Source organism: Nuphar pumila, chromosome 2 (genome assembly GCF_984573655.1).
Source record: "Nuphar pumila chromosome 2, dmNupPumi1.hap1.1, whole genome shotgun sequence".
Lineage (NCBI taxonomy): Eukaryota > Viridiplantae > Streptophyta > Magnoliopsida > Nymphaeales > Nymphaeaceae > Nuphar > Nuphar pumila.
In genome coordinates, this window is record NC_143250.1 from 695973 (window position 1) to 706302 (window position 10330).

General features: G+C 39.9%; 1 pseudogene across 1 annotated transcript; it reads right to left on the reverse strand.

The window, feature by feature from the left end:
* Positions 1-535: 535 nt before the first annotated feature.
* On the reverse strand, positions 536-8636 carry LOC149844367 (uncharacterized; annotated as a pseudogene). The gene is made up of 2 exons (XR_016430396.1): positions 8403-8636; positions 536-965 (listed from the first exon to the last, which is right to left on the reverse strand). The product of XR_016430396.1 is annotated as an uncharacterized LOC149844367 (transcript).
* Positions 8637-10330: the final 1694 nt, after the last annotated feature.

The window sequence follows — 10330 nt, forward strand, 5'->3', positions numbered from 1 at the left end:
ATTTGGGGATCAGCATGTTCCAACATGGGTGCAACCGTGCAAGGGACTTGTAGTTATGCCATGTTTGCAATGTGGGGGCAGCCAGGGAAGTAGGCGTTGTGGTGACGTTGGAAAGATTAGTTTTGCGCAGCTAAATCTAAAACCAATTCTCTCTCTCTCTCTCTCTCTCTCTCTCTCTCACACACACACACACACACACACACACACACACACACAAAATGCAGGCGTAGTCATCCATGGGAGTCGAAATAAAGTTTTCTTTTTTCTTTTGATAGGATAAAGCTGGGTGTGATATGAACCCAATACATATTGGCTCAAATATTGTTTCTATTGGACACGTTTGAGGTAACCAGCAAATATAATGCATGTTTGGTCTCTCTGTATTGACCATGTTGAAATGTAAACATTCACCTAAATGATATCAGAGATAAGGTTTTATATCTACCACTTTTATTACCCATAGGTAATGATTCTCTCACAAAAAAAAAAAAGACCGGGGCAGGGCAAAATAAAACCTTAATTCAGAAGAATGAATATAAAATGAGTGATTCATAATTTTATGGTTTTCATTTACATGTATCTCCTTGGTGCAATACACAATTTGCTACAACACAGCTTCCCCTCCATGTGTGCCAGTCTTTAATACCAGCTTGTTGATTGTCAAAATTGAATAATTTGTGCAAAGATCCCCCATATTTCACCAGAATCTATCCCTCCAATTCCAACCATGACTTTCCCTCCAGTATTTCTCATTCCATCGATTAGATAACACCACGTCGATCCAAGTGCACCTATGAAGAAATCTGCTTCGGTTGCCATTAAAAACTTAACCGTTGGATAGTTTGTACTGGTCTCCCTGCCTAAGCTTGACTCAATCTGCCATTGATGCATTGCCCGCTTGTCTTGCCACATTCTGTGTAGTAGAACCTCCAACCAGTGTACAGCGTCTAGTTGTGGACTACATCCTGCAGTATCCATACGGTTACATGGACCTCAGAAAACCACACTTTAGAAACTGGAAAATTTATGTTATAGAATATCAAACAAAATATTATTCTACCAAGAGATCATGGAAGCATGAATGCCCATTATTTTTAATGTGATTGTCAAATATGCTTGTACACTAAGATTTGACTAATGTGCTTCGTGGGGGTTTATCTCAATTTACCAACATCAACAGCGTGTTGGTTATATTCATATATCTAATATTGTAGATATCAATGAAGCTGAAAGGCACAGGTTAACCATGAGTAGGGTTGAATTGGGCACCAATCAGGTGAGTCATCCAACCTCCCTACTCTATATCTCAATTCAATCTATTGAACAACAATTTGTATTCATTGGAAGTTTGTTTTCTTAATCAATCCTTTCGTAGTTCTTCAAAACTTGTTATCATAATCTTGTCCACACAATTGATTATCTTAAGTGCCTGACAACAGCTGTCGATGCCCATAATGGCAGGCCACTCTCTTATGAGCATTACAACCCAGTAATATATACCCAACACTTTCTAGTTATCTTCCACATAGCTGGGTACTTCTAAGGTGAAAATGTTTTAATGTCCATTTGCTTATGCATTAATTATACATGTTACACTATTGGCTGAATACTCTTGCTTAGACTGTGTTAAAGAGTATGCTTATGCATACTTGAATTAGTCTAGGTTTCTTAGAAAGCACTCTACATGCAGAGAAGATGTCAAGAAATGAACACTAGTCATCCTAGAAATGTTCTTTATCATGGAAATACCACTGCAGAGTTCATTATGCTTATATCTGGAAAGTTCCAACATGCGAAACAGAAACACTAGAAAGCTGCAGCTACAAATATATAGGGATCTGCACATGCAACGGAGGAGGGGCAGCAACTCAGGTGTAGGTTTTAGGCTTTAGCTAGAAAGTGCCTTTCAAGGTGAGGCGTTTAGGTACTTGGCGGTTTTCCCTAAGGTGCCAAATAAGTGTTTGAAACTTTGAGAAATGTAGAAGATGAACCGAACCTGGAAGAAGAGAGAGAGAGAGAGAGAGAGAGAGAGAGAGTGAGACGGCTGAACGAAGAAAACAGAAAAACTCGATACCTCATTAGGGCTTCTCTCTATATTAAATAGAGAGAGGCAAAACAAAGAAATTACATCTAACACCTTATGAAAAAAGTATTTCAGAAAACCTCTAATAAAGAACAACTTAACCTAAAAACCACCTATTCTCAACACTCCCCCTCAAGCTGGAGCATAGATATCTATCATGCTCAGCTTGTCACAGCATCTGGAGAAATTAGGCCTAGCAAGAGGCTTTGTAAACATATCTGCAACTTGGTCTTCAGACTTTAGGTATTTTGTAGTGATATGACCAGCTTGAATCATATCTCTTACATAGTGACAATCAACCTCAATGTGCTTTGTTCTCTCATGAAAGACAGGATTGTTTGCTATATATGTTGCCGCTTTGTTATCACACATCATGGTCATTGGAGAAGAAACCTTCACCTGGAGATCATTAAGAACAGTGCGAACCCATATCAATTCAGCAGTTGTTTGGGCCATAGCCCGATATTCTGATTCTGCACTCGACCTGGAAACCACATTTTGTTTCTTCCTTCTCCATGAAATCAAGTTGTCTCCCAGAAACACACAGAATCCTGTGGTAGACTTTCTATCTACTATAGATCCAGCATAGTCAGCATCAGAATAAGCTACTATCTCCAGAGTTCCACCTTTCTTGAACAATAACCCCTTTCCAGGAGAGGATTTTAGATATCTGAGAATCATTATGGCTGCATTTCAGTGTACCTCAGTTGGTTTGTCCATGAACTAGCTAACTTTGCTTACTGCTAAAGCAATATCTGGTCTGGTCACAGTTACATATAGTAACTTCCCTACGAGGGAGCGATAGCGTTTGCTATCAACAGGTTTTGACCCTTCTTCAACCAACTGAACTTTATGGTCCATGGGAATATTTGCTGGTTTAGCTTCCAACATGCATGTTTCCTTTAATAAGTCAAGAACATACTTCCGTTGAGACAGAACCATCCCTTCATGGCTTCTAACAACTTCTATACCCAGAAAATACCTGAGTGAACCAAGGTCTTTTGTAACAAAGTGTTTGTGAAGATGAGCTTTTGTGGCTTCAATAGCTTTCACATCATCTCCTGTAAGAATGATGTCATCCACATATACTACCATAACAACTATGCCAGAGCTAGTTTTCTTTATAAAAAGAGTATGATCTGCTGCTGATCTGTTAAAACCAAAGCTTGACATCACTTCAAACAACTTTTGAAACCATGCACGAGGACTTTGTTTCAAGCCATAAATCGCCTTTCTCAATTTGCACACCTTATGACACTCCCCCTCAACCTCAAAACCTGGAGGTCGTTGCATGTAAACGGTCTCGGAGAGATCCCCATAAAGAAAGGCATTTTTCACATTTAATTGACACAAGTTCCAGCCATGCTGAACAGCTACTGAGAGAACAAGACGGATGGTACCCATCCGTGCAACAGGAGAAAATGTTTCAAAGAAGTCAATTTCATATGTCTGGGTATATCCTTTCGCGACTAATCTGGCCTTGTACCTTTCAATAGAACCATCAGATTTGTACTTTATTGTATATACCCATTTACAACCAACAATGTCAGCATCTGCTGGGGAATCAACTAGATCCCAGGTATGCTGAGATACCAAAGTTGTCATTTCTTCTTGCATAGCCATCTTCCAGCGAGTATCAAGTGCTGCCTGCTGATAGTTCAGGGGAATGGTTTCAGCAGACAAGGCTGAAATAAAAGACTTCATCTTATGTCCAATTTTGGCATGGGAGACAAAATGAGCTATGGGATATAAGGTGCATTGTCTTGTCCCTTTTCGTAGAGCAATAGGCCTGTTATCATCATCCTGAAGAACACTATTGTCAGTAGAACTTACCTCAGGAGAAGAAGAAGATGAAGGCTCTTGCGGAAGTGGAGCTCTACGCACATATACCAATGGAGGATTATTAAATCTGGAAGAGGATGAAGTTTGGTTTGGTAAGGAGGGCACAAATTCCAAAGGAAAAGGAGGTATAGGTAATGGAAAAGACTCAGCTGGAGTGGAGAACCGGAACTAGAGTAATATGGAGAGGATTCCAGGAAAGATACGTCCGCACTGACATACTCTCGGCGAGAAATAGGATCATAACATCGATAGCCCTTCTGATTTTTCGGATAACCAATAAATATGCATTTTGTAGCTTGAGCTGCTAATTTATCACGGTCAGGGCCAAGTTTATGAACAAAACAGACACATCCAAATATTTTTGGTGAGAAAGAAAAAAGTGGGGCATTAGGTTTTAGGATATGTAATGGAATTTGATCACCCACAGAAGACGAAGGCATGCGGTTGATCAGATAGCAAGCAGTGGTAATCGCATCACCCCAGTATGACGCAGGAACATTGGATTGAATCATAATGGTCCTTGCAACATCAAGGAGGTGCCGATGTTTTCGCTCAGCCACCCCATTTTGTTGAGATGTATAGGCACAGAAAGTTTGGGGTTGGATGCCATGATCTTGGTAAAATTGTAACAGATCTTTTGATTTAAACTCAAGAGCATTATCAGTGCGAACAATCTTGACAATAGATTCAAACTGAGTTTTTATTTCAAGAATTAGGGATTTGATAAGACTTGGAACTTCAGATTGTTCTTTTATTGAAAATACCCATGATAACTTAGAGAAATCATCAACAATAACAAGATAATACCGACACTGAGTCCTAGTAGGAATCTTACTAGGACCCCATACATCTGCATGAAGAAGTTCAAAAACTTTATTACTCGACTGACTCTGACTCAATGGGAACGAACTTCGATGATGCTTGCCCAACTGACATGCTTCACACTGAAATGATGTGGTGGAAGGAATCTGAGGAAAGACCGACCGAAGCTTTGACAATGAAGGATGACCAAGACGACGATGCCACTGAACAGGGCTGAATGAATGGTCCACTGCAGCATGAACAGAACCCATTGGATAATGTAGGTAGTAAATTTCATTTTCTTCATAGCCTCCACCAATCTTCTTCCCCGTCAGCAAATCCTGAAAATGACAACCCATTGGATCAAATATTACTCTACAATTTTGTTCTTTTATAAGGCAACTAACAGAAAGTAAACTTTGAGGAAAGTTTGGAGCATGAAGAGCATTTTTCAACTGTAATGAGGAGGATATAGAAATATTTCCCTGACCAACAACCGGGGAGGAGCTCCCATCGGCTAATGAGACTCCAAGTTGAGCCTTAATGACCTTTAGATCTGAAAAAACATGAGAATTTCCACACAAATGTCTGGATGCACCAGAGTCAATAACCCACTTACTATCATTCGGATGGAGATAATTCCCGGTTGAATAGGCAATACCAGCTACAGGAGAACTGGAACTCAAAGGTCGGAGAGCAATCAACTCATCATATTCCGCATGACTAAGGGTGATACTACTTTCATTTGCAGTGATATTCTCTTGTGCATTAGTTGCCTCAATAGTAGTAACATGAGCTTTAGGATTATATGACTTTGATGCAGAAGAGATTGGCCGACCATGCTTATCCCAACAACGATCTTCTAAATGTCCAGATTTTCCACAGAATGTACATTGAAGCTTTCCTCTGCCTCCCATACCACGTCCACGTCCTCGTCCTCTGATATTCTGAATATTTCCACGGCCATAACTAGATGGGGCAACAAGAGCAGATGTCTGAGTCACAGGCTGAGATTGTGGCAGAGATATCGCAAGTCTACTCAGACGATTGTAAGCATCAGCAAGAGTGGGAACATCTGAACCAGTCAACATTTGAACTTTTGCAACAGAAAAATCTGAAGAGAGACCTGTAAGAAAACGAGCAACCATGGTTTGTTCTTGATGATCCTTTTGCTTCGAGCAACACAAAGGCCAGTGAGCATTAAGTCTTTCAAACGCAGCTTTGACAGAGGCATAGTACTGGGCCAAGGTCTGATCTCCCTGTTGCAAGTTATATATTTCCTGTTCGACTTGTAGGACACAACTCACATTCGTTTCTTGTGAATATGTATCACGAAGATTGTCCCACATTAGTTTGGTTGTATTATAGTAGATCAATCCATCTGCAATATGGGGTTCGACACTGTTCATGATCCATGACATAACTATGTCATTATCTTCATCCCAAGTAACATATTTTCCCAATTTCTCAATGGGTTCGCCTTCCAACAAAATATGTTTTCGACGATGTCCAGATACCGACATCATAAAAGTTCTGGACCACCTGGCATAGTTGGTTTCATTCAACCTAACAGAAGAGCCATACGAGAAGAGGTTGGCAAACGCCTTATACTCCCCAATATGTTCCATTTTGGAATCACTTTTCGACGTTTCAGCCATACCAAAAAAAACTCACTTGAACAACAAGTGTTCAAGAAAAAAAATTTCTTCAACTCAGCAGGAAACCACTCCTGCTGTTCCACAAAATAACGATCAATCCAGCAGGAAATCACATTTGCTATTTTCCATGACAGAAGAGTAACTTCAACACTCAACACAACAGGGAGTTAAAAATCAATTCCAGTTGCTGTAGTTACCACAGAAATCCCGATCCTTGCTGCACCCAAACACATCACCACACATGATAGAATGCAGTCGCAAGACACAATGTTAACTAAACCTGCTGTTCTCCAACATATACGACATGACATCCAGTAAATATCACACAAAATCAGCTTCTGCAAGAACTCAACACTTACGGCCACACAAAAAAAAATTTGTTGCTCCCAAACAGCAGGAACACACCTCGACGAGGATTCAGCACTCACGACAACAGAAAAAAAATTCTGTTATTTCCACCCATCAGGAATATCCTTCGACAACTTATGAACCAAAACACAACTCGTCATAGCAGCAGCAAGACTCGGCACCACCAGGTCGCAGCAAACTCCCAACAGCGTAGGTAGTCACGAGGAGATACGACACCCACAACAGGCATCCACGATGAGCACGAGGAGATACGACCCCCACAGCAGGCATCCACGACCAGCAGATGATACGACACCCACAGCAGATGATACGACACCCACAACAGGCATCCACGACCAGCAGAATGCCAAAAAAAAATATTTAAAGTGCTGACCTGATTAGAACATTACTCAACGTGATCGAAGTTTGATCATGATCATGAAAGCCTCCATGAATCGACTGAGTTCTGGTAGAGCACGATCACGCTCCCACTTCACAGTCGATCACGTTCCCACGATCGGCTGTAGCTCTGATACCATGTAGAAGATGAACCGAACCTGGAAGAAGAGAGAGAAAGAGAGAGAGAGAGAGAGAGACGGCTGAACGAAGAAAACAGAAAAACTCGATACCTCATTAGGGCTTCTCTCTATATTAAATAGAGAGAGGCAAAACAAAGAAATTACATCTAACACCTTATGAAAAAAGTATTTCAGAAAACCTCTAATAAAGAACAACTTAACCTAAAAACCACCTATTCTCAACAAGAAACAACACATGAAATGTCACAGGAGAATAAAAGGCTCATGTTTCTTAGGAAGCGCCTTTTGAACCAACAATTATCCAGGCAAGAAAGATTCCTAGGATAGAAGTCTGGAATATTATCTAAATTCTACACTCGATCTTGGCAACATGAAGTGATGGAAAAGAGAAAGTGAAAAACTGATGTTAACAATGAATGCCATTGTTATGTACTCTTTAGATGTTCATGGGAAACCATACTCTAAGCTTTCTCTCTTAGAATGCTTTACTTAACACAACCACAAGCATTCTCTTATAATGTTGTGGGTGTCATGAATTCTGGACCCGCTCCGATTCATGACTTGGTTCAAAATACTTTTTGAAAACGAGATCTTCAATAAGGATTGTGGTGGTTGCGGAGGACTTCGGTCAGGGGTGTGAGGGCCGGAGCCTCCCACGGTATGTATTATCCTATTTTGTAATTTCCCTTTATATACCGGCTAGATTGTTGTTCGCTTTTCATATATATAGTTGCTTCCTTTTGGTGTTAGAGTATGAGGGTTTTCAGGTGTATTGAGAATTAGGGTTTTGCAAGCTCTGCATCTCGCTATTGTGTTTGCTCTGGATTTTTCTCTGTTTGTGTGGATGTAGGCATGAGTGTTGGAACCACGTAAGACTCTTGTTTTCTCTCTTTTCCCCATCTTTATCTTGTGATTTGTTGGTTTATATAACATTCTAAATAACATGGTGTAGCCTGTATCATCAAGGTTGCTTTTTCTATGCCAACTAGAAGGGACGTACAGAAAGGTGTACTGATAAAATGGCCTTTCTGATAGGTATAGGCGGCTGCTGTTGACCTTAGCATCTATAACTTGCCTTTCCATGGATTATTGTTAAACATTATAATCAGGATTAGCGCACAATACATTTACCTGCAATTCTGTGGAGAGCCAAAAGTATTTTAAATCCCGAAAGTGTCTTCTTATGCGATCAGCAAGCTGCATATATGTGTCAAAAGAAGACAACTCCATTTCACATGCCTTGTCTTCCATTCTCACATGTGTGCTCAATAATGGTCTGGGAACCCACGACTTCCAACTGGACCAGACATACTGTTCCATCTCTGTTGGGGTCCGCCAGCTTCTACCTGTATGGAAAAGTAGCATTCATATCCTTGGCATAACTGTGATAGCATGGAATTTCTAATTTTAACTCTTAAAAATCAACATCTTCAACAGATTTAATTTAAATCATAAACGAAATGTTTCTTTTGGCATTCATAGGTATTGTTACAATTCCTACACAGAGAGAGAAAGAGAGAGAGAACTGAAAACCTACCCACTAAAAAGCATGCCGAACCTACCCACCAAACCTGAACGGTAGGGAGAGATGGGGGGGGGGGCAGGGTGAGTAGGTTTCAAAAAATATATAGGGCTACTCTGGACCATCCAGGTTTGGTGGGTAAGTTCAGCATGCTTTTTAGTGGGTAGGTTTTCAGTTCTCTCTCTCTCTCTCTATCTATCTATCTATATATATATATAAATTCTTTTTGCATGCAAAAAATTGCATTGACTTCTTTTCTTTTCTTTTCTTTCAGAGCAGTAAGTAATACTCTTAGGTGTGTTTAGATACAAAGATCTCTCTCTCTCTCTCTCTCTCTCTCTCTCTCTCTCTCTCTCTCTATATATATATATATATATATATATATATATATATATATATTCATGCAAAATTTTGCATTGAATGCTTCCCTTTTCTTCCAGAGCAGTAAGTACTACTCTTAGGCATGTTTAGATACAAAGATCTCTCTCTCTCACACACACACAGTCTTCAGCACTAGAGTCCGCAAAACATGCACACTTTTAGTGAAAACATTTAAGATGCTGATAGCATAGCACCTGCTTCGTCGCCCAGTTGGTTAGAGCGACAAATGTGGAGCAGCACTATGGGACCGGTCCACTCTCGAGGAGTTTACCACTCTATAGGGTGGGACCAATTAGGGATTTAAACTATTGGGTTTCTCATCAAAAAGAAAAAGAAAAAAAAGAAGTCCATCGTTATCTCCTGGCCAGCGTCCAGAATAACACACAACCGCATATACTGAAGACAAACAGTATCACAATATGGTTTACAGATAACAGGAAGCAGTAGCCAGAGAAAAGCATAACTCAAAAGACTAAACATAGAACTATCAACAGATCTTTTGCATCACAGTGTAACAAAACTGCAAAGCAAAGAGTTACTAAATGCTGGAGCAACTCAGCAAAGTAGACAGAAACTGCAGATTTTGTTTATCCTTTTCTCTTATTCCTTCTTCCTGGCTTCTGCTATTAAACTGACACATTTATTAAAAATTTAGCTGAGCTTGGAATCTTCTCTTTGGAGGATCAAGCAGCAGATAGTAAAATGGTTCAGTTGGTTCTTCCCTGCATAAAATTTAAAGGACCACAAGATCAGATTATGACACCAATAGCCTCTGAAGGTAACAGACTCATATTAGAGAACAACACTAGATAAATATTCCAGAACCATCCAAGGATAAAAGGTGCATGATAAGTGTGATCCTACTGCTTTTGACCATCTAAGAGATGAATGCAGAGGAAATTCTACTAATGCCACACACAGTAATGGTAGGGATTGTAGTTAACATGTTTTAATTGAAAAAAAAAAGTGAAAATGAACACACACACACTGAGTCGCGATAATAAGAGTGCAATATATATTGCTAAGAACCACACTTTTCATGAGTGCACTAAGCACATTGAGATGGACTGCCACTATGTTAGAGAAGAATATCATAAGAAAGAAGGTCAGAATATCAACTGATAGACTTTTTAAACAAGGCACTATGTTCTCTTAG